At 42.8% G+C, this 24,349-nt stretch overlaps 1 protein-coding gene and 1 long non-coding RNA gene across 3 annotated transcripts in view; both read right to left on the bottom strand.

The window, feature by feature from the left end:
• LOC311075142 (cell adhesion molecule CEACAM5-like) overlaps positions 1–24,349 on the bottom strand; it is an 89,039-nt gene that overhangs the window by 4,640 nt on the left and 60,050 nt on the right. The window lies entirely within an intron of this gene.
• Positions 480–23,488, bottom strand: LOC311075263. Its single transcript, XR_014604451.1, has 3 exons — positions 23,350–23,488; positions 1,369–1,416; positions 480–816 (listed from the first exon to the last, which is right to left on the bottom strand). It is a non-coding gene; the product is annotated as an uncharacterized lncRNA (long non-coding RNA).

The raw sequence follows: 24,349 nt of genomic DNA, 5'->3' as shown, positions 1-24,349 counted from the left end.
TTTACTCTTGATACTAAAAACTTGTTATTAAAAGTACTTTTTTCAGAAATTACTCTTTTTGAAAAAAAAAAAAAAAAAACTCAGTGACATGGCAGCCATCGATTGAGTCAGCCCTGCAAACCTGTTGGTAGACAGCTTAGTGGACAGTGTAAATATGCACTCAAACACTCTGGAGACCATCCCAGATGATGTCCCACCAGCAGGAGGCCTTACCAGGGGCAGCCCATCCCGGTCCAGCAGCTCCAGGGTCTCCCTGCTCAGCTCAGTAAAAGTCTATATAATTTTTTTTCTTATTTTATGTACTGTAAATGTTTGTTGATTTTGATATGTTTAACATACGTTGTTAATAGTTGGAAAAAGTACTTTAATGTAGCCCGTGGAACAAATGATTTTCATTTACCAATTTTATTTGAAAAACAAAAAGGTATACAAGAGTTTGTTTCATGTAGAAATTATGACTGTCAAAAAAATAAACAATGTCCAGAACAATTCATTCTCTTTTATTTACACATTTAAAGTTGCATAAAAATAATGTACAGATTTTTCTTTCCTTTTAAAAAATAAAAGTGAAAAAAGTTAAACAAGAATATGTAGAAAAAATATATATTTTTCAATCATTCTCTCAAGAAGAGAAAACAGCCTGTCCATCCTCTCCCTCCTCTCCTGTGCTCTCCTCGCTTCTGCCTTCGTGCTGGTGCTGGTTCCTCCTCACCGTGGGCACCCACTGCTGAACTCGGCCCTGAGGACAAACCAGGGCCAAGTTTCAGCAGTGGGTTTCCCACTCACACCCTCACCTGTCCCAGGACACTTGCAATCCTAAGGGCAGAGCAAATTAACCATGGCTTGTTAACAACAACAGCACAATACATTTCAGCAAAGACGTGTGTATTAACTTTCTTACTTTGTATTTTTTTTCTCCTGAATTGCTCTAAAAAAGCTTAACACAGGGGTGCAATCTTAAGTGCATTGTTAACGCTGCAAAATATGACACATCAAGACATGCATACAAAATACTTAAGAAATCATATTTCTACAGTATATACTCAAATTTGGTTAAAACCACATAGCTTTAATGACAGCACTACAAAAACACATAAAAGTGAAACCCCATTCCCTTATCAACTGCTTTTCTTATTGTTGTGGGCTTTATAGGGTGAGTGATATTTCTTATAATACACAAGTGAGATAACTTTAGACGAGTGCAAATATTACAAATAGGTCGTTAAACTAATATTAGCACAAGTTTTGCCTAAATCTACCTGACAAATGAAGCCACGCAATGGTGACGAAGGAGTTAAGATGAAGTTTATAATAAACTTTAACTCTGGTTTCGCTAGCTATTTGAGTAAATTAACACATGATACTTACATTTATATTTGAATTTGCTGTCCACCACCGATCTCTAGTCTCGGCCGCCTTTAAAAATAAATAAAAAATGCTGTCGTCACCGACGTGCAATGACTTATGGGGTAGAATAGGGTAGGATAGGCCGCTAAGTGTCCATTTATGTATCCTTCCTTTCACGGGGAAACGAAGGGCGCATTTGGTGTCGCTTTTGAATCAGGGTAGCCTTCGTCACGTCGCGATGACGCAACCGGCCTTCGAATACGGCCTTCGGACATAGCCTTCGGGGAGGTTCCGGCAAGATGGCGGGCTGAACACATGCGCTCTCACTAAGCGGCTTAGTTTTCTGCCGTTTTCTATTATGAAAATAGCTTGTTTCTCAATTACACCTACCCAGAGTATCTTTAAAGTTTTGTGCTATTGTTGCTGACCTACAAAATGCGAAAATCTCACCAAACGACTCATCCCAAGATTGTTATTCCTCCAAATCAGCGCGTGGCTCAAACGGCAGTTTCAGAGATGGAAACAAAAACTGATTCATTAGAGAAACACCGCGATTCCTCTCACTTTACACCAACTAAAGTACATATGTCGAAAAAGCTAAAATCTCAAGAAGAGGACATCACCAACGCTACTCTGCTGCAAGTCTTACTTTCCTAACTGCTCGCTTCGATTCACAAGATGAAAAGTTAGAAGCATTGGCGAATCAAATGCGAAACAACAGCATCATGATTGCAGAGATGTCCAAAGCTGTCGAATTTAATTTGGCTGAAATTAAAGACTGTAAAGAAAAGTGCAAAGAGTTGAGCAAATCGGTCATGGGTTTAACCACCGCACACAATGACCTGGAAAACAGAACGTCTGATCTTGAACGATATAAGAGAAGATGGAATCTCCGGATTAACGGCATGAAGGAGAAAACTGAAGAGGATCCCCGTAGGGAAGTGATTGACCTGATTGCCGAAATTGCTCCGCACTTGATACAGAAATTAGATGATATTATTGACACAGTGCACCGGATCGGTAAAAAGGAATCAGGAAGACCAAGACAGATGATCGTACAATTCACAATGCGTAAATATAGGGACGAAATATGGAAATCAACGAAACACTTATCTGTTTGCCTAAACCAGGGAGTCAGATTTGTGGAAGACTTCACGAAGGAAGACCGAAACGCTCGTGCCGCTCTGTGGCCGCTGATTGCTCAAGCACGTAAAGAAGGGAAAAAAGCGTATTACAGAGGTCCGTTTGGTTACATTGAAGGAAGACGCATTGACCCAACGAAATCCTGCACTTGAACTTTTTTTTTTACGGGTAGGATGGTGTGAGATGTGATAATTTGGAGAAATGCTAGGTTGCGAGGTATGTAGCCTACTCGGTTAATTGTCATCCATTTAGTACATATCTGATTCGAGTTCGCAATCTGTGTTTGTTCTTTTCTAATTTTATTTGTTCTTCGTATGTTTCCAGTTAAGTTACCGTTTTCATTACTCTCTTTAAATGTTCGGGGCATTCAAGATAAGGTCAAAAGAAAGGCTATGTTTTTATTTTGTAAAGGAACTGGTTTGCATTGTATTTTTTTACAAGAGACACACTCTACCGTAACGGATGCTGCTTTTTGGTCGAGTCAATGGGGAGATAAACTGACATTAAGCCACGGATCCTCCCTTTCTGCAGGGACTGCAATTTTATTTAACAACTGTCCAGGTAAAGTGATTTCTGTTAAAACTGATTCTAATGGACATTGGGTTGCAATTGTGCTGGATATTGAATCTATCTTTTTTATTTTGGTTAATGTATATGGTCATAATAATGCAAAACAAAATCAGCAGCTTTTTGCTGAGGTCTCTTCTTTAATCTGTAATTTCAAAAGATTATTCCCAACAGATAATATTGTCATAGGTGGAGACTTTAATGTTACACCAGATGAAACTCTTGACAGGCATCCACCTAAAAGTAGTTCCCCTCAACCAAACTCTATGTTTACTCATTTTTGCAACAACCTTAAAGTACTGGATGTATGGAGACATCTTAACCCTAACATCAAACAGTTTTCTTGGTTTAGACCTAATGCATCTAGTAAATCGAGGATCGATTATTGGTTAATTTCAGATAATTTGTTACATTTTGTTAAGGATTGCTCTATTTCACCAGCGTCTCTAACAGATCACTGTGCTATTGTCTTGGTTGTTAAGCCAAATAGTAAGATTTCATATAAAAAGGGATATTGGAAATTTAATTATGATTTGCTTGAAAATGAAGGATTTTGTGCAAAGATAAAAGATTTAATTGGAGTAATTGAGAATAGTAATGATTTCAGTTCTCATAAAGCCAGATGGGAGTTTCTTAAATTTAAAATTTGTGAATTTTCTATAAACTATAGTAAAATGCTTGCCAAATTAAGAAGACAACATGAAAACAAGATTATATTTGAGATTAATAAGTATTGCAGTAAAAATGTATTAAGTAGCGTTGAAAAAAGTAATTGTATTTCTCTTCAAACACAATTGGATAACTTGTATATCAAGAAAGCTAAAGGTGCATACATTCGATCAAAGGCCAAATGGATAGAGGAGGGAGAGAAAAGCACGTCCTATTTTTGTAGGTTAGAAAAAAGACGGCAGTCTAAAAACAATATTATTTCCCTAATGGTGAATAATATTGAAAATACTGATCCTACAATAATAAGAAAAGAAATTCATAATTTCTACAGTGACTTGTATTTATCTAATTTTTCTCCAAAAGAGTGTGATGACTTCTTTGAAAAAATAATAAATTTTATTCCTAGAATTGACAATGAATTAAGAGATCTTTGTGATGCACAATTAGGTATGGAAGAACTCGATTTAGCTGTGCAGAAACTTAAGTCAAACAAATCCCCTGGTCCTGACGGCCTTACAGGACATTTTTATAATTTTTTCTGGAATGATTTGAAAGTGTTACTGTTTAATGCTCTTACTGAATCTATTGAAGATGGATCTTTGTACCCTACAATGAGTCAAGGCTGGATACTCTTACAGGTTACGTCCGTGGATCACGGCTGAACGCGTCTTCTCCGCACTCATTTATAAACAAAAATTTTTTTTCGCCTATCGTGCGTCTACTCCACACCCGTACCACTAAAAAGACGGATTATATCCAAGACTTAAGCCATAAATTAGTATTAATATTGATAGCATCACTGGTAGCGTCGTTGCTAACTTAACTTACTGTCCATCTGTTAAAATGGCGAATATATCAGATGTAAGTAATCTACCTTTTGGTGCAGGTGAGGACACATTTGAGCTACACGCGGTACAGTCTGAGCTGGAAGCTGTTGAGAAACAGATCCACGACCTTTTAGTAAGACAGGCCGAGCTGATAGATCGGCGGTTAGCTCTTGAAACATCACGCGCCGATGCACACAAATCAGTGATTAACGTTACTAACCCGCTGACTCCGACCTCGTCTACTCCGTGCGTTACTCAGCATCGGTCGCGAGCGTCGAGGCCGCGATCAGCTATGGTCTCGTTTACGCCGGCTCCAACATGCCACCACGAAGCCTGGATATTTCCGCAGCGGAAGACGCGAGTCAGGTCTAGACCAAGAAAACTCTCTCAGACCCTCCCGGTTTTCGAGATATCCACACAAAACCGCTTCTCCCCTCTTCGCGAAACAGAACGCGATGCTGTGATCATCGGTGATTCCATCGTTCGACACGTACACGCTACGTTAAATAAAAGTAAGGTGCATAGTCACTGCTTTCCTGGTGCTCGTGTTTCTGAAATCGCTGCTCACGTTCCCGAGATTCTGAACGAGCGCGTCGGAACTGTGGTCCTGCACGCGGGAGGGGCCGACATCAGGCTGCGACAGACAGAGGTTCTGAAGAAAGACTTCAGGAATCTGATCGATACGGTACGCAGCACATCGCCTGATATAACGATCATTGTGTCAGGACCGCTTCCCACGTACCGACTAGGTCATGAAAAGTTTAGTAGATTATTCGCGCTAAATGAATGGTTAATATCATGGTGCAATGAGCAGAAACTGCTCTTTGTAAATAATTGGAATCTGTTTTGGGAGCGTCCTAGGCTTTACCGTGCTGATGGCTTACACCCAAGTAGATTCGGATCGGATCTTCTGTCAGATAACATCTCCAAAATGTTAAATACCTTTTGACTAGTAACCAAAAGTCCAAATCATAGTCTCTGCTGCACCAAATTAACTGATATAAATAGTGTAGAACATTGCATAGAAACTGTGTCGATTCCTCGTTTAGTGAGATCAAATAATAAATCTACTGCAGGATCTAGAAAAAATCTAATTGTTATTAAACCAGAAAATGTTGCTATTAGTAATCAAAAACAATTTCTAAAGCTAGGTCTTCTAAACATTAGATCACTCACACCTAAGGCAGTTATTGTAAATGAAATAGTCACAGATAATAGCTTCGATGTACTTTGCCTTACTGAAACTTGGCTTAAACCTAATGATTATTTCGGTCTAAATGAGTCTACTCCATCAGGATACTCCTATAAGCACGAACCCCGTCTGATTGGTCGTGGCGGCGGTGTTGCAGCGGTCTATAGAGATATTCTCAATGTTACTCAGAAAACGGGTTATAAGTTTATTTCGTTTGAAATACTTGTACTAAATGTTACGCTCTTAGATGTTAGAAAAAAATCCATATTATCTCTAGCCTTGGCTACCGTATATAGACCGCCTGGGCCTTACGCTGATTTCCTAAAAGAGTTTGCAGATTTTCTCTCAGATCTATTGGTCAATGTAGATAAAGCATTAATTGTTGGAGATTTTAACATACACGTAGATAATTCAAATGATGCGTTAGGGGCTGCGTTTATAGATTTATTAAATTCATTTGGGGTCAAGCAAAACGTCACCGGACCAACTCATCGTCTTAATCACACACTCGATTTAATTATATCATATGGAACCGATCCAACCGATATAGATATCATTCCACAAAGTGATGATGTCACTGACCATTACTTGGTAACTTGCATATTACGTACTGCTGTAATATGTCATGCGGCGCCGCGTTATCGACCAGGCAGAACAATCCTTCCATCCACCATAGATAATTTCTCAAATTGCTTATCTAATCTGTCTCAGCTGCTGCCTGAACCCAAACAAACAGATGAACTAGAAGAACTAACTAGCACTATGAGCACCATTCTCTCTAGAACATTGGATGTTGTTGCACCAATTAGATTAAAAAAGGTCAGAGAGAAAATTAAAGCACCATGGTACAATAATACTACGCATGTTCTAAAGAGAGAAACCCGTAATTTAGAGCGTAAATGGAAACAAACTAATTTAGAGGTCTTTAGAATCGCGTGGAAAGACAGTATGTCACGTTATAAAAAGGCCCTAAAAGCGGCCAGGGCTGAGCACCTCCGCAAACTAATAGAAAACAACCAAAACAATCCTAGGTTTTTATTTAACACCGTGGCTAGACTAACAAATAAACAGACGTCACCCGAACAAAATATCCCGTTACAGTTTAGTAGTAATGATTTCATGAACTTCTTCACTGAGAAAATAGAAAACATCAGAACCACAATTGTAAACGTTCAATCCTCAATCGCACCTTATAATTCAGCCTCAATTATCCCCCCGCAAGAACAATTACAGTGCTTTACAACTATAGAACAAAAAGAGTTAAATAAACTTATCACTTCATCTAAAACAACAACATGTTTATTAGATCCTATACCAACTAAACTACTGAAGGAAGTGTTACCTGTAGTGGAAGAGCCTCTCCTCAATATTATTAACTCGTCTTTATCTTTAGGTCATGTTCCAAGAACATTTAAACTGGCAGTTATAAAACCTCTCATTAAGAAACCACAATTAGATCATAATAATCTAGCAAATTATAGACCCATTTCAAATCTACCTTTTATGTCTAAAATACTAGAAAAAGTTGTGTCCACTCAACTGGGCTCTTTCTTGCAAGAAAATGATATCTATGAAAAGTTTCAGTCAGGATTCAGACCGCATCATAGCACTGAAACTGCGCTCGTTAAAATCACAAATGATTTACTCTTAGCTTCTGACCAAGGCTGTATCTCAATACTAGTTTTACTTGATCTAAGTGCTGCGTTCGATACTATAGATCACACAATACTCTTAGATCGACTACAAAATTATACTGGTGTTCAAGGACAAGCATTAAGCTGGTTTAGATCATACTTATCTGACCGCTACCATTTTGTCTATTTAAATGGAGAAAAATCAATCATAATTCCAGTAAACTATGGAGTGCCGCAGAGATCTGTGTTGGGCCCTCTGTTATTCTCAATATATATGATGCCACTTGGAAATATTATAAGGAAACATGGAATTAGTTTCCATTGTTATGCTGATGACACTCAAATATATATTTCATCACGGCCGGATGAAAACGCTAAATTATCCAAATTGACAGAGTGTGTTAAAGATATAAAAGATTGGATGACGCGTAATTTTCTTTTATTAAATCCAGACAAGACAGAGGTACTACTTATCGGTTCAAAAAACCGCCCACAGAACCTCTCACAATACAACTTTGACATCGTAGGATGTCCTGTTACTTTATCCTCTACAGTAAAAGACCTGGGTGTTATACTCGATTGTAACCTGTGTTTTGAAAATCATATTTCGTATGTTACAAAAACAGCCTTTTTCCACCTTAGAAACATTGCTAAGCTATGTAATATGCTATCAGTTTCTGATGCAGAAAAGTTAGTTCATGCATTCATGACCTCGAGACTAGATTACTGTAATGCTTTATTAGCCGGTTGTCCTGCATCCTCAATAAACAAGCTACAGTTAGTCCAAAATGCCGCTGCTAGAGTTCTTACTAGATCAAGAAAATATGATCATATAACACCGATTTTATCATCACTACATTGGCTACCTATAAAGTTCCATATTAATTATAAGGTATTGCTACTGACTTATAAAGCCCTAAACGGCTTAGCTCCAGTCTATTTAGCGGATCTTCTATCGCCCTATAATCCATCGCGCTCTTTAAGATCAATAAATTCAAGGCTTTTGGTCATACCTAGGATATCCAGATCAACCAAAGGAGGGGGAGAGCATTTTCACATTTGGCTCCAAAACTCTGGAATAGCCTTCCTGATACTGTTCGTTGCTCGGACTCGCTCTCCCAGTTTAAAACGATAAAAGATTAAAGACGCATCTTTTCAGCCAGGCATTCATATAATATTGTTAATCTCACAGTTTCAAACTACAATCCGGCCTCTGGTTCATAAATGCCAGAGGAGAACTGGCCCCCGACTGAGCCTGGGTTCTCCCAAGGTTTTTTTTTTTTCTCCATTAGGTCACCTGATGGAGTTTTAGGACACCATTAGGTCACTTGATGGAGTTTTTCGGTTCCTTGCCACTGTTGCCTTTGGCTTGCTCAGTTGGGGATATTTTGGGGATATTTAATTTTATTCTATCAATCAATAAATTCCACTAGAAACAAACTTTGTTGTATTATTTTATTTTAATACTGTGAAGCTGCTTTGATACAATCTGTAACGATCACCAGCTGAAGCTGCCCTTGTGAGCCACCAGAGGGCAGTCCACATCAGACTATCATATTCACTCACTAACTACATTTCCCATAACTCACTGCCCGGACTCATCATCACTTATCACTGATCACATTCACCTGTACCTCATTCACTGATTGCATTCACCTGTCTCATCCTGTTAGTCTGTCTATATATACCTTGTTCATTCATTCACTCACGGCGAAGTTTTGTTTGTGTCACACTGCATTTCTGAGCGTTTCCCTGGTTTTCTTGTTTCTTGTTTCTTGGTTTTTGATATCTTGCCCTGTTCCCTGGATTACTCTCTTGCCTCTGGTCCCTGCCTGTTTGTTTGTTTTGTTTGTTTCTTTGTTTTGACTGCCTGCCTGTGTATGACCCTAGCCTGTACATTGGATTACGCCTCTGGATTGCCCCAGCCAAATAAAGCTGCATTTGGATCTCCTACTTCGTGTCTCTGAGCAGTTTCATGACAGAAGACTTCGCCATACCTAGATCCAGCAGCGATGCCATCAGATACAGCAGTACAAATCCTGCGTCTCCGTCAGGGGAATCGGCCGATTGAGAGGTATGTCGAGGAGTTTATTGAACTGGCAAATCTCACCTCAATGAACACAGAATGCCTTAAGATCTTTTTTCGGGGAGGGCTATCTGAACCGCTCAGTTCATTCATGCCCTTGCATGATCCTCACGAGACTTTGGAGCACTATATTGATCTGGCCCTTTTGTTAAGCGGATCATTGTTTACTGTGGGCGGGGTAGAGGAGGAGCTCCGTGAGCCTGCAGTATCCCCTCAGCCTGAGCTTCTCCTCGTCAGCCCTGCCGAGCCTGCACTTCACGCCAGTCCAGCCGAGCCTGCACTTCACGCCAGTCCAGCCGAGCCCGCACTTCACGCCAGTCCAGCCGAGCCCGCACTTCACGCCAGATCTGCCGAAGCCAAGGCAGTATGCGTCATGCCCGCCGCCCCTGAGACTGAGAGCATCATGCCCGCCGCGCCTGAGACAGCAAGCGACATGCCCGCCAAGCTAGAGTCTTCACCGCTGGTTCCGTCCAGCACAGAGCCCTCTTCACCGCTGGTCCCGTCCAGCACAGAGCCTTCTTCACCGCTGGTCCCGTCCAGCACAGAGCCTTCACTGCTGGTCCCATCCAGCACAGAGCCCTCTTCATCGCTGGTTCCATCCAGCACAGAGCCCTCTTCGCCGCTGGTTCTGCCCAGCACAGAGCCCTCTTCATCGCTGGTTCTGCCCAGCACAGAGCCCTCTTCATCGCTGGTTCCGTCCAGCTCAGAGCCCTCTTCGCCGCTGGTTCCGTCCAGTTCAGAGCCCTCTTCATCGCTGGTCCTTTCCAGCTCAAAGCCCTCTTCATCGCTGGTCCTAACCAGCTCAGAGTCATCTTCGCCGCTGGTCCTACCCAGCTCAAAGCCCTCGCCGCTGGTCCCGTCAAGCTCAGAGCGCACTGATCCTGAGCCAGAGACTGTTCACGTCACTTCTGCCGAGCCAGAGACTGTTCACGTCACTTCTGCCGAGCCAGAGACTGTTCACGTCACTTCTGCCGAGCCAGAGACTGTGCTTCACGTCACTTCTGCCGATCCAGAGACTGAGCTTCACGTCACGTCAGCCGATCCAGAGACTGAGCTTCACGTCACGTCAGCCGATCCAGAGACTGAGCTTCACGTCACGTCCGCCCGTCAAGAGTCTCGACCCGCTGAGACTGAATCTGTTCCTGAGCCTGAATCTGATCCTGATACTGAGCCTGAATCTGTTCCTCTTCCTCTTTCTGCGCCTGTGTCTTCGGACAAGATGGCCGACTCCACGCCTGTGTCTTCGGACAAGATGGCCGAATCCTCGCCTGTGTCTTCGGACAAGATGGCCGACTCCACGCCTGTGTCTTCGGACAAGATGGCCGACTCCACGCCTGTCTCTTCGGACAAGATGGCTGAAACCACGCCTGTGTCTTCGGACAAGATGGCCACCGCCGAGCCAGTGTCTCAGGACAAGATGGTCTCCGCTGAGCCAGTGTCTCAGGACAAGATGGTTTCCGCCGAGCCAGTGTCTTCGGAAAAGATGGCCGCCGCTGAGCCGGTGTCTGTTCCTGAGCCGGTGTCTGTTCCTGAGCCGGTGTCTGTTCCTGTGCCCTGGCCGCCTGAAGGGTCGTCTCCTCCCTGGCCGCCTGAAGGGTCTTCTCCTCCCTGGCCGCCTGAAGGGTCTTCTCCTCCCTGGTCGCCTGAAGGGTCGTCTCCTCCCTGGTCGCCTGAAGGGTCGTCTCCTCCCTGGTCGCCTGAAGGGTCGTCTCCTCCCTGGCCGCCTGCACAGCCTGCTCCGCCCTGGCCGCCTGCACAGCCTGCTCCGCCCTGGCCGCCTGCACAGCCTGCTCCGCCCTGGACGCCTGCACAGCCTGCTCCGCCCTGGTCGCCTGCACAGCCTGCTCCGCCCTGGCCTTCCGCCCTGCCGGAGTCTTCAGGTCCCCTTCCGCTGCACGGGCCTGGCCCTCCGTCCTGCCCCCGGGTCCGCCTCCGCTCCACCTCCCTCCTGGACACTTTTAGGAGCGTCTGGAATCCGCTCCTTAAAGGGGGGGCTATGTAACGATCACCAGCTGAAGCTGCCCTTGTGAGCCACCAGAGGGCAGTCCACATCAGACTATCATATTCACTCACTAACTACATTTCCCATAACTCACTGCCCGGACTCATCATCACTTATCACTGATCAAATTCACCTGTACCTCATTCACTGATTGCATTCACCTGTCTCATCCTGTTAGTCTGTCTATATATACCTTGTTCATTCATTCACTCACGGCGAAGTTTTGTTTGTGTCACACTGCATTTCTGAGCGTTTCCCTGGTTTTCTTGTTTCTTGGTTTTTGATATCTTGCCCTGTTCCCTGGATTACTCTCTTGCCTCTGGTCCCTGCCTGTTTGTTTGTTTTGTTTGTTTCTTTGTTTTGACTGCCTGCCTGTGTATGACCCTAGCCTGTACATTGGATTACGCCTCTGGATTGCCCCAGCCAAATAAAGCTGCATTTGGATCTCCTACTTCGTGTCTCTGAGCAGTTTCATGACACAATCTGTATTGTGAAAAGCGCTATACAAATATACTTGATTTGATTTGATTATTTTAATTCCCAAAACAGATAAAGATCATAGATATTTAGATAATCTCCGCCCAATCACTTTGCTTAATAATGATTATAAAATTTTTACACACGTTCTTGTCAATAGATTGAAAGAGGGCATTAATGGGGTAATTAATGAGGTTCAATCGGGATTCCTTAAAGGAAGATCTATTCACAACAATGTAAGACTAGTAATAATGGATATGGTTGAATACAATCATTTGATAAAGGATGATGGATATATTCTTTTCTTAGACTTTAAGAAAGCCTTCGACACGTTAGAACATAGGTTTTTATTTAAAGCTTTAGAGCACTTTGGTTTTGGTCAACACTTTATCAATATTATAAAAATTATCTATAAAGATATGAACAGTTCCATTTCTCTTCCTTACGGTACTTTGCAAAGATTTCCTATTAGTCGTGGAATAAGACAGGGCTGCCCTCTATCCCCTCTTTTGTTCATTTTGGCTGCAGACATGTTGTCTACTTTAGTTAATCATGATCGAACTGTACAAAAATTAAATCTATTTGATAAAAGTATAGCAATCAGTCAACTGGCAGACGATACTACGTTCTTCTTAAAAAACAAGGATCAAATTCCTCTGGCTATTTCCTTAGTTAATACCTTTTCTAATGCATCAGGACTCCAACTAAATTTAAGCAAATGTGAACTTCTTGCCCTACATCAGAATGATATCACTTGTTTGCATAATATTCCGGCATATTCCGAAATATTTAGGCATTACAATTACCAAAGATCAGAAAATTTGTACGAAAGATAATTTTGAAAATAATCTACAAAAAGCAAACCGAATCTTAAATTGCTGGTTACAAAGAGACCTTTCAATTTTTGGTCGAATTTTATTAACCAAAGTCGAATACTTATCCAGATTGATTTATCCAGCTCTTTCTTTAGCTCCCCCCGCAAATTTTACTAAAACATGTTCCCGGAAAATGTATAATTTTATTTGGAGGCAAAAAGCTCATTATATTAAAAAAGCTGACATTGTTATCTTACGAACAAGGTGGTTTAAATGTGATTGAATTTGAAAACATGAATATTCTGTTAAAACTCAAATGGCTAAAAATGTTTGTATGTAATGAAGATAGTTTTTGGTTTACAGTTCCTTCAGCTTTGTTTCAAGAATTTGGTGGAATTCAATATTTGCTCAGTTGTGATTTTGATTTATTGAAACTCCCAGTGAAACTATCAACATTCCATCAACAAGTTCTCTTATTTTGGAAATTGGCACATACACACAATTTTACTCCTCATAATGTTTCTATTTGGAACAACAAATATATATTGCACAGGAACAAATCTTTATGTTTTAAGAATTGGTTAAGCAGAAGTATATGGTCGGTGAAAGATCTAATGGATGAAAAGGGTAACCTTTTAGACTATAATGCTTTTACATTGAAGCATGGATTTACCTGTTACCCGAAAGAGTTCTTCACTGTCATTAATGCAATACCTTCTGGCATAAAAATGCTAATGAGATGCTCCCTTTCTTATGCTAAAGTTAAACCAGTTCTTCCCACTTTATTCATTGGAGATATTAATTTTAAAAGTGTTAATTGTACTAACAAATATAGACAGGTCGTCTTAATAACATATTATCCCTGTCAAATTAAAAGAAATAAACTAGATCACATGTTTAATAAGAATACTGTAAAATATCTTAGAACAGATTATTTGAGTTTTCCTATTCCTCTTAAAGCAAAAGAAACGCATTTCAAAATCTTAAATGAAATTTATCCTTCTAACAAATTCTTAAATCAAAAATTTAATATTGTCCCCTGTTCTTTTTGTAATAGCCATTCTGAAGACACTGATCATATCTTCTTTACATGCAATTTTTCCAAAGTCTTCTGGATATCAGTTCAAGACTGGTTGATAGAAAAGGAGGTGGTTGTTGATGGTTTTGATTTTACTTTACAACATATCTTATTTGGAATTCCCAAAGACTGCTGTGCTCATTTTTATTTGATCAATAACATTGTTATATTGGCAAAATATTTCATTCACAAATGTAGATTTTTTTAAATCCCTCCCACTACTTATTGTGTTCAAAAATGATCTAAAGTGTTTTTCTAAAGCCCTTGAGAGAATGAGAGGTAGGAGTGCAATGAAGCTGACTGATCTTTTGATTTCACATGATTTGGTGTAATATTGCCCCTTAATCTGTCACGGTTCATGAATTCACTGTTTTCTTCGTGTCTCGTGTATTTGTTGTTCTGTGTGTGTGGGTGTGTGTGAGTGGGCGTGGCTGCTCATTTCAACTGATCAGCGCTCCACCTGATCTCATTCCCCTCACCAGCTGCTGCCAGTTCATTCATCTATATAGACTCATCGCACTCTCTTTGTCAGATCGTTGTTTTGGTGTCTTCAGTGTGTGTCGTCGTGTGCCATTCCAGTCCTGTTCCTGTTCCTGATCGTGTTCCTGTTCGGTGTTCTCGTGGTGTTCGTCGTGTTGGATGTTCACTTCACTGGATTCACCGTCACCTGTCTTCACCATCACGCTGACCATCAAGTCCCTGCGCCACCAGCCCACCCGTGTATTTTGCCTTGTGTCTACCGACCCACAATAAAAGAGTACTTGCAATTTTGCTTCCGCTTCATGAGTTATGACAGAACGATCTGACCGATGGGAGCAGCAAGTGGATCCTCTTCTCCTCTGGATGACTTCATCAGAGCCACCATTTCTCGGATTGAGGCCCAGGAGAGGACTTCTAATGAGTCGGGTCGGGCCATTCAAGCTCTCGTGGCGCAGGTGTCCGAGCTCACCCAGCAGCTGCAACAACTACGAGCTCCCACTGCGCCACCACCCGCACCGCCCGCTCCCCCAGTACCACCACCGAGCGTCTCCCAGTCAGAACCCCGCCTACCGGTTCCTGAGTCGTATAGTGGTGAGCCGAACTTTTGCAGAGCATTTCTAACACGCTGTTCAATGCATTTTTCTCTGCAGCCCAGAACATTTGCCACCGAACAGAGCAAAGTGGCGTTCGTGCTCACACAGCTGACTGGGAGGGCAGCTCTATGGGGGACGGCGGTGTGGGAGAATCAAGATCCGTGCTGTGCCTCGTTCCAGACACTCGCCGCCGAGATGAAGATGGTGTTTGACCGCGCGGTCGCGGGAAGAGAAGCAGCACGAACCCTGGCGGACCTCAAGCAGGGAGGTAAATCTGTATCTGATTATGCCATTGAGTTCCGGACCTTGGCGGCTGAGTGTCAATGGAACGAGGAGGCGCAGTGGGACATGTTCCTGCATGGGCTGGCTGACCGCGTCCTGAAGGAAATCTACGCCTTGGATTTACCCGCTACACTCAATGGACTTATTGATCTGGCGCTTCGCGTGGATTCTCGTCTCTCCCGAGTGGAACGGATGAAGTTACCAGCTCGGGCTTCTGCAGCCGCTGAGACCACGCAAGCCAGCGGCGGGGACGCGGTCAGCCCCGTCTACGATCACGAGCCCATGCAGGTCGGGCGAGCTCGGCTTTCCCGGGAGGAGAAGGAAAGGCGGAGATCCCAGGGCCTTTGCCTGTACTGTGGGACTGCTGGTCATTTCGCGTACAACTGCCTGGTAAAAGGGCAAGCCCGGCAGTAAATCTGAGGCTACTGTCGGGTGGGATCTCCGCTGAGAAGACCTCATCAACATCTACGCTCCTCCCGGTAAGACTTAGATGGTCAGCCAACACTCACGACTGTCTAGCACTTTTGGATTCCGGGGCAGAAGGTAACTTCATGGACTACACATTCGCTCACAAGATCCACGTTCCTCTGTTACCCCTCACCCACTCCATTGCTGTTCACGCCCTCAACGGTCAAGCTCTTCCTACCATTTCATTCACCACTGGACCCATTACACTTACAGTATCCGGAAATCACACAGAGACTACCTCATTTTACATCCTGGACTCCCCCCTTGCACCTATTGTTCTCGGTCACCCCTGGCTCATCAAACATAACCCCAAGATAGACTGGCAGCAGAGATCAGTGTTGGAGTGGAGTAGTTTATGTCACGAGTCCTGTCTTGTGTCTGCTTGTCCGTCTGTTGTTGTTTCTGCGTTACAGGAGGAGGCAGTGGATTTGTCAAACGTGCCCACGGAGTATCTGGACCTGAAGGAAGTGTTCAGTAAGTCTCGGGCTGCTTCTCTCCCTCCGCATCGTCCCTATGACTGTGCGATAGATCTACTGCCAGGTACGTCTCCGCCTAAGGGCAAGCTTTACTCTCTGTCTATTCCCGAGAGGGAGGCCATGGAGAAATATATTTCTGATTCTCTGGCATCCAAATTCATCCGACCTTCCTCTTCTCCAGCGGGGGCGGGGTTCTTTTTTGTGGGGAAGAAGGACGGTTCTCTGCGACCTTGCATTGACTACCGAGGGTTGAATAACATCACGGTAAAGAATACTTACCCTTTGCCGTTGATGTCTTCAGCCTTCGAGAGGTTGCAGGGAGCGTCGGTCTTCACAAAGCTGGACTTACGTAATGCTTATCATTTGGTCCGCATCAGGAAGGGGGATGAATGGAAGACCGCTTTTAACACCCCCAGGGGGCACTTTGAATATTTGGTTATGCCTTTTGGGCTGTCCAATAGCCCAGCGGTCTTCCAGGCACTCGTCAATGACGTGTTGAGAGACATGGTCGATCAGTTCATTTATGTCTACCTGGATGACATATTGATTTTTTCTTCGTCTCTCCAGGAACACGTTCAGCACGTCAGACGAGTGCTTCAGAGGTTGCTAGAGAATGGGCTTTTTGTCAAGGCGGAGAAATGCGCTTTTCATGCACAGTCTGTTCCTTTCTTAGGGTACATTGTGTCGTCTGAGGGGATGCGTATGGATCCTGAGAAGGTTAAGGCTGTGGTGGATTGGCCAAGTCCAGATTCCCGTAAGGCCCTACAGAGGTTTCTGGGGTTCGCCAATTTCTACCGGCGGTTCATTCGCAATTTCAGCCAACTAGCCTCGCCTCTGACCGCCTTGACCTCCCCCAGAACTACGTTCAGGTGGTCAGACGCAGCTGAGGCTGCGTTTGCCAAACTGAAAGGCCGCTTTGTTTCAGCCCCCATCCTAGTTACCCCTGATCCATCACGTCAGTTCATGGTGGAGGTCGACGCGTCAGAGGTGGGGGTAGGTGCAGTGTTATCCCAACGTTCTTCTACAGACGACAGAATGCATCCGTGCGCGTTTTTGTCTCATCGTTTGTCCCCTGCCGAACGTAATTATGATATTGGTAACAGAGAGTTGTTGGCAGTCAAGTTAGCATTGGAAGAGTGGCGTCACTGGTTAGAAGGGTCGGGGGTACCTTTTATTGTTTGGACCGATCATAAGAATCTGGAATACATTAGAACCGCTAAAAGATTGAACTCTAGGCAGGCTCGGTGGGCACTTTTTTTCGGACGTTTTGACTTTACTCTCTCGTACCGCCCGGGCTCCAAAAACATCAAGCCCGATTCTTTGTCACGCATTTTTGACCATTCCGATCGCCCGTCTACTCCCGAGTGCATTTTTCCGGAGACCCTAATTATCTCCACACTCTCATGGGAGGTCGAATCGAAGGTCAGGACGGCCTTAGAAGGGGTAACGCCTCCGCCCGGTTGTCCACCGAACCGTTTATTTGTGCCAGAGGAATTACGGTCCAACATCATTCAGTGGGGTCATTGTTCCAATGTGGCTTGTCATCCAGGAGTCACTCGCACTACGTCCTTAGTTAAGCAACGATTTTGGTGGCCACGTATGGCTCGTGACGTTCACAGTTTTGTTTTGGCTTGCTCAGTTTGTGCCACTGGTAAGACTTCCAATCGACCCCCAGACGGGCTCCTTCAACCGCTGCCGATCCCTTCGAGACCCTGGTCCCATATCGCACTAGATTTTGTTACCGCCCTCCCACCCTCTCAGGGTAACACGGTAGTTTTGACCGTGGTGGACCGGTTCTCGAAGGCGGTCCATTTCATTCCCTTGCCCAAATTACCCTCAGCCAAGGAGACAGCGTTAACAGTCGTTAACCACGTCTTTCGGTTACATGGCCTCCCGACAGACGTGGTTTCCGACAGAGGACCCCAATTTGTGTCCAAATTTTGGCAAGAATTTTGTAGATTACTGGGTGCGACGGTTAGTCTGTCCTCAGGGTTCCATCCCCAGAGCAATGGCCAAACTGAGAGAGCCAACCAGGATTTGGAGAGAACGTTGCGATGTCTGGTCTCCAAGAATCCTTCCTCATGGAGCCAACAACTGTCAATGGTGGAGTACGCCCACAATTCGTTACCAGTATCATCTACGGGCCTATCACCGTTTGAGTGTAGTCTAGGTTACCAGCCACCAATTTTTCCTAGTCTGGAATCTGAAGTCGCGGTCCCCTCCGCTCACGCCTTTGTCCAGAGGTGTCGTCGCACTTGGACTAGAGCCCGCGAGACTCTACTCCAAGCGGGAGCGCGCACCAAGGCTAAAGCCGATCGCCACCGGTCTAGGCCTCCCGTATACGTCGTTGGTCAAAAAGAGTGGCTTTCTACTAAGAACATTCCTCTCCGTTCCGTCTCTAATAAACTAGCTCACAAATTTATTGGCCCATTCACTGTCACCAAGATCATTAGCCCGGTGGCAGTCCGCCTCAAACTCCCTCCAGTGTACAGGAGGATTCATTCCGTCTTCCATGTTTCCAAAATTAAGCCCGTGTTTCGTTCTCAGTTTAATCCGCCTGTCCCGGTTCCTCCCCCGCCGCGTCTCGTAGAAGGGGAACCTACGTATTCGGTTAATCTTATTCTGGACTCAAGGCGGAGGGGACGCGGATTCCAGTACTTGGTGGACTGGGAAGGTTACGGTCCGGAGGAGAGGAGTTGGGTTCCTGCTAGAGTCATCCTGGATCACTCTCTTATCGATGATTACAATCGACAGGTAAGGGAGTCTGGGGACGCCAGGAGGCGTTCCTAGGAGAGGGGGTACTGTCACGGTTCATGAATTCACTGTTTTCTTCGTGTCTCGTGTATTTGTTGTTCTGTGTGTGTGGGTGTGTGTGAGTGGGCGTGGCTGCTCATTTCAACTGATCAGCGCTCCACCTGATCTCATTCCCCTCACCAGCTGCTGCCAGTTCATTCATCTATATAGACTCATCGCACTCTCCTTTCTTTGTCAGATCGTTGTTTTGGTGTCTTCAGTGTGTGTCGTCGTGTGCCATTCCAGTCCTGTTCCTGTTCCTGATCGTGTTCCTGTTCGGTGTTCTCGTGGTGTTCGTCGCGTTGGATGTTCACTTCACTGGATTCACTGTCACCTGTCTTCACCATCACGCTGACCATCAAGTCCCTGCGCCACCAGCCCACCCGTGTATTTTGCCTTGTGTCTACCGACCCACAATAAAAGAGTACTTGCAATTTTGCTTCCGCTTCATGAGTTATGACATAATCTAATTTAATTTATTTTAATTTAATTTATTTAATTTTTTAATTTTTTTATTTTACCCTAAGTGAGATGTAAGATATGATTTCATACATGTCTATTTTCTTTGTCTTTTTAAGTAATTTTTAGTTAATCTGTGTTGAGCCTTTCATTCGAATGTTTTACATATTGTAGTATGATTACATTTGCCTTGGTTGTGTATATAATTTTGTATTCAATAAAAATCCAGATGCAGAACTGAATTGGAACAGCCTTCATCGAGCCGCGTGACGCAATCAACCTTCAAATGCGACCTTCCAAGGATGCAGCCTTTGAATTGGGACGTCCTTCGTCACGCCGCTGTGACGCAATCGGCCTTCAAATGTGGCCAATCGGCCTTCAAATACGGCCTTCGGAGGATGCAGCCTTCACATTGGGACACATCTAATGTTTCCGCACCGAGTCTATTTCTGCTGTGCTGCAGACGCTGAATTAAAGTGACAGCGCATGGTTTGTGGTCAAAATTAACACAGATTGACATGAAAATATAATAATCTAACCATAAAAGCATTTAATTAAATAAAACGTAGTAATATCACCATAAATGTATTTGAAGTTAAATGTATTATACATAAATGTATTTGTACATGAAGTAGCCTAATGCATTGAATAATGAGTTGTTTAAACGTGAATACGTCTATTAAAGTGTGTAAATGTGTACAAAGAGAATCGCAATGCTGACAAAACTTTTTTTTTTTTAATAAAAGTTACTGATAACTTCTGGATTTCAAATAAAAATAGTGAGTATGTGTTTGTGGTACAGCCGTCGATCAGTTACTGCAAACGCAGCATACTGTATGTGAAAGCACTATAGCGTGCTGCTCCTGCACTGCATACACACTGCACATGGAGTATGTGAGAAACGGGCATAAAGCCCTTCTGGGTGAAAGGAAACTTCATCACCCACTGCTTTCACCACCTCTGTACCTAATAATTAAAATATGAGAGATTATGTTAGTCAACATTCAACGAGAAAGTCTAGTTGGGTAATTTCCAGGAAGTGAATATCGGGGATGACTGGGGACAGTTACAACACTTTTTGCATTTCTCTCAGTTACTCAGAGACTATTTGGACTAGACCAACCAAATTTGTATATATTAAACTTGCATCTGTCTGCTAATTACCTATACCATTTAAAGATGATTACATATGACATATCGTTCACAGTATTTATTTGAATGGAAGAAGCCAGATGTTGCAACTGACCCCAACCCAGGGGACAGTTGCAACACAACCATGGGAGGGTTGCAACATGTTAAAAATACCTTAAATTTCACTAATTAACTTTAGCTTTTTGTCTCAATGAGCATAGAATTCTGAAATATTCTGAGCATAGAATATTAACTGTTTTAGGCCTACTATAATTGTCACAGATGGAACAGGAGTCAGACAGGTGGTAAGTGAAATGTAGCTTTATTAACAGAAACACGGAACCAGATGGCGATATGGTGAGTAAGCAAGCAGATGATAATCAGACAGGAACTTAACTGAAGAATAATCAGAGTCTCTGTTTCAGATGGTGGCTGGAAGATCTCAGGAAGAGGGCTGAAGACTGAAGAAGGCAGACGGAGCTTCAGATGTAGACGGAAGGCAGATGAATCTCAGGTGAGTAGCAGGTAAAGCCGAGTTCAGACTGCACGATTTTCAAAGTAGTCGGGTCACTGTTCTTTTCACACTGCGTGACTATCTGGGGTAACATTCAGTTGCTGGTGTGTTCACACTGCACGATGCATCGGCGACAGGAGGTTTCACACTGCATGACTTTCAGGAGGAAGAATCGCCGACAACTTCTGTCTGGTCCGCAAACACAACCAAACACACGCGAGAAGTGATAAGGAAATAGCGCAAAATCCCGCGTGCGTAGACCGCAGTTCTCACACGAGACTGAAATTGTTATTAAAAATGATAGCCTGCAAGAAGCTTGCGATCCAAATTGTCTGTGCACTGATTTGCAGCGAAAAGGAGAAAAAGAAAAACATATTATGCATGAAGAAATGGCTGGGAAGACAAGGGGAGCAAGGACTGTGTGTTCTGCAAAGAGAGTTGGGGGTAAATAAATAATTTTGCAATGTGCTGCTGTTGCTGCTGGTCAAGCAAATGTTTGTGCTTTGTTTCTGTTTGATATAATTGTAAATATATCTATTAAAATACTGATATTCTGGTCTATAACTCCTCCCCGAACTCCCCGCTGCTCTGTATCTTGCTCTCTCATTGGCTGTCGGTCATCGCCGATGTAGTTTTCAGCCAGAACACTTTTCACACAGCAGGATTTTGAATCGCCGACAGGTCCAGATATTTAGCATGCCAAATATCTCACGGGCGTCAGCAACTCGTCGGCGATTCTCTCAGATCGCGTCTTTGCTCTTTCACACCGCATGATTGTAACTCGCGTGAACGAGCACCGATTTGCCTGTGATTTCGGGCATTTGTCGGCGATTTCTCAAAACCTGTCGGCGAGCCAAAATCGGGGCTAAAATCGTGCAGTCTGAACTCGGCATTAGTAGCATAAGAGAGTCTGTGTGTCTTGTAGAGACAAGACCAGACAATGAGTGTGAGAAGAGGAGCTGAATATAAAGGGTGGTGGAATGATGAGATGCAGGTGATGATGATTAGTACTCCGGAGATGATGAGCGAGTGGGAGGAGTGAGTGAATCTGGTGGAACCCTGACAATAATAATATAGTATTATTTATTTATACAATATTATTATTGTAGCCTATTATTTATTTATTTAATCATATTTATCAAATAACAGTTATTGAGTTTTGTTTGTTTATGTGTAGAACATAGGCCTACAGTGTGCAGGTGTTACAGATGCTATTTAATCTCTCCATATTTCAGTGTCAGACAGGAAGAATTGAACAATTTGCAATGCAACAAACTTTTATTAAACATGCAATTTATAACTTGTTGCAACCGTCCCCAACCTTATCAGCCATGACAGAACATCATAAGCCTGCTAGACACACTGACTTTGACACATGCTAACCATGTCACTTAGAAGTCAACAAAACAATAATTCAAACTAATAGTCCAGGCATTTTAGGAAAAAAGGGTGAACAAATTGCAACAGAATCAAACTCAACTGATTTTGTATCCTCCATATGTCCTGAGTAAGGAAAAACAAGTCCAGAAGAATCCCATTAGGGGAAAGTTCAGAAAAAGACCCAAATATACCCTATTCATACACCTATTCATTATTTTTCTCACATGAATAGGGTAAAAAAATTAACCTTTAGATATCACCATGAAAATTACTGAGTTGATTACTTATATCAAGACAAACAAAAAATGTATTACAAGTTTTTTTTTAAATTGTTTGTTAACATGGACAAACGGTGCATAATCTAATTACAGATGTGCTAATTTGCATAAATATCACAACAGATCTAAACATTGGGTTCATTCATTCATTCATTTGATATTCAAATTGAGTACAATACTATGATAATAGTTATTAGTTATGTAACTAACTTATAGGGGCAGATTTACTAAACAGGGCAAATTAGAGCGAGAGCGCAATCCCAAAACAGCGCAGATGAGTGTGTAAAGTTTAGCGAGTAATCTACTGACGACGTGCAAATGAAAGAACAGATCATTTTCATAATGACCAACACAATCTACCAGTAAATCACCTTGCGTGATTCATTTAAATTATTTCCTACCGCCATAAATGTTGCACCTGAAAGGGAAAGTCATGCAATAATGAATGTCCACCGCAAAATAACCCTGTCCATCCTTTTCAGAGCTAATTTTTCACAGAGTGTCTTTATTAAATCCTTACAGTAGTTTTTTTAACGCCAAAAGAAGAACCATAATTGCACTGGAGGAAGCTGTTAGCTAACGTGACCCTAACTGTTTAGGTTTGCCAAGAACAGCGTGATATTTCCATTAACACATTAATAACACATTAATAACTCACCTGAAACAGCTTCTGTGGTGAAGAACACAACGATGGAGATCAACGTCAAGAGTTGAAGTGACATTTTTGTTAGAAAAAGTAGCCTACACTTTATTCACTTGTCTTCGAGACTTTGAGAGACACTCAGAGACACAAACACACCGAGGTGTGGTGTAAGAAAAGAGGAAGTTTGAAAACGCCTTGCATTGTGTTGGACTTCCACTAGTAAAGGGTCACTGCTGCCATCTTACGTTCACTGCAAACAGGGCCGGAGTGGGACCACTTTTCAGCCCGGGAGTTTCAGGCCCAAGACCGGCCCTCTTTTTCCATGGTGGAATTCCAAATTAGCACTTTTTCCAAATTGGATAAATGAAGCAACAGTTCAGCTCTTACTATTGTGTAGTTTTGATTAATACCATGGTTCAACAAATAATGTAAAGGTTAAATAATAATTCACTTAAGCTGAGAAGTTAACAAAAAATATTCCACTATTCCACAAGGACAGGTTGATAAATTAACAAAAGCAGAAATAAAGAAAGAAAGAAAGAAAGAAAGAAAGCATTTGAAATGTATCCCACTCTTCCACAAAGAGGTATATTGAACTAATGTTTACAGTTTTATTTGTATTCAAAAATATTAAAAAATAATGCTATTTTCATCAAAAAATGTGAAACCTACTCTCAGATAAATGAGGCCTATGATTAATCAGATGCAAATAGAAATATAAAACCAGTCCTAATTGAAAAAAAACAAGTTGACAAAAAGATTCAATCCAATATTGGGTGATAATATAATGAGAGATTTACAGACATCCCAACCTGCAAAAAGTCATTTCAGGGAGGTGAAGCGTGCAAGACTATCATTATGTTTTACTCTTATAAGACATGGGTACACTTTCGTGTAGTCTGGCGTAAAATGTATCTTATACTTTCGTTTTTTGTGGCACTCTCCCTCTGCCATGACGCTCCCTATGGTCTAGTCTAGATACACTGAACTGATTAATTCGGTTCAGGAGAAGAGA

The sequence above is a fragment of the Abramis brama genome, assembly GCF_963993115.1.
Source record: "Abramis brama genome assembly, chromosome: 2".
NCBI classification, from domain to species: Eukaryota; Metazoa; Chordata; class Actinopteri; order Cypriniformes; family Leuciscidae; genus Abramis; species Abramis brama.
Note: the sequence above shows the minus strand (reverse complement) of the source record. Positions and strands in the feature narration are given on the sequence as shown.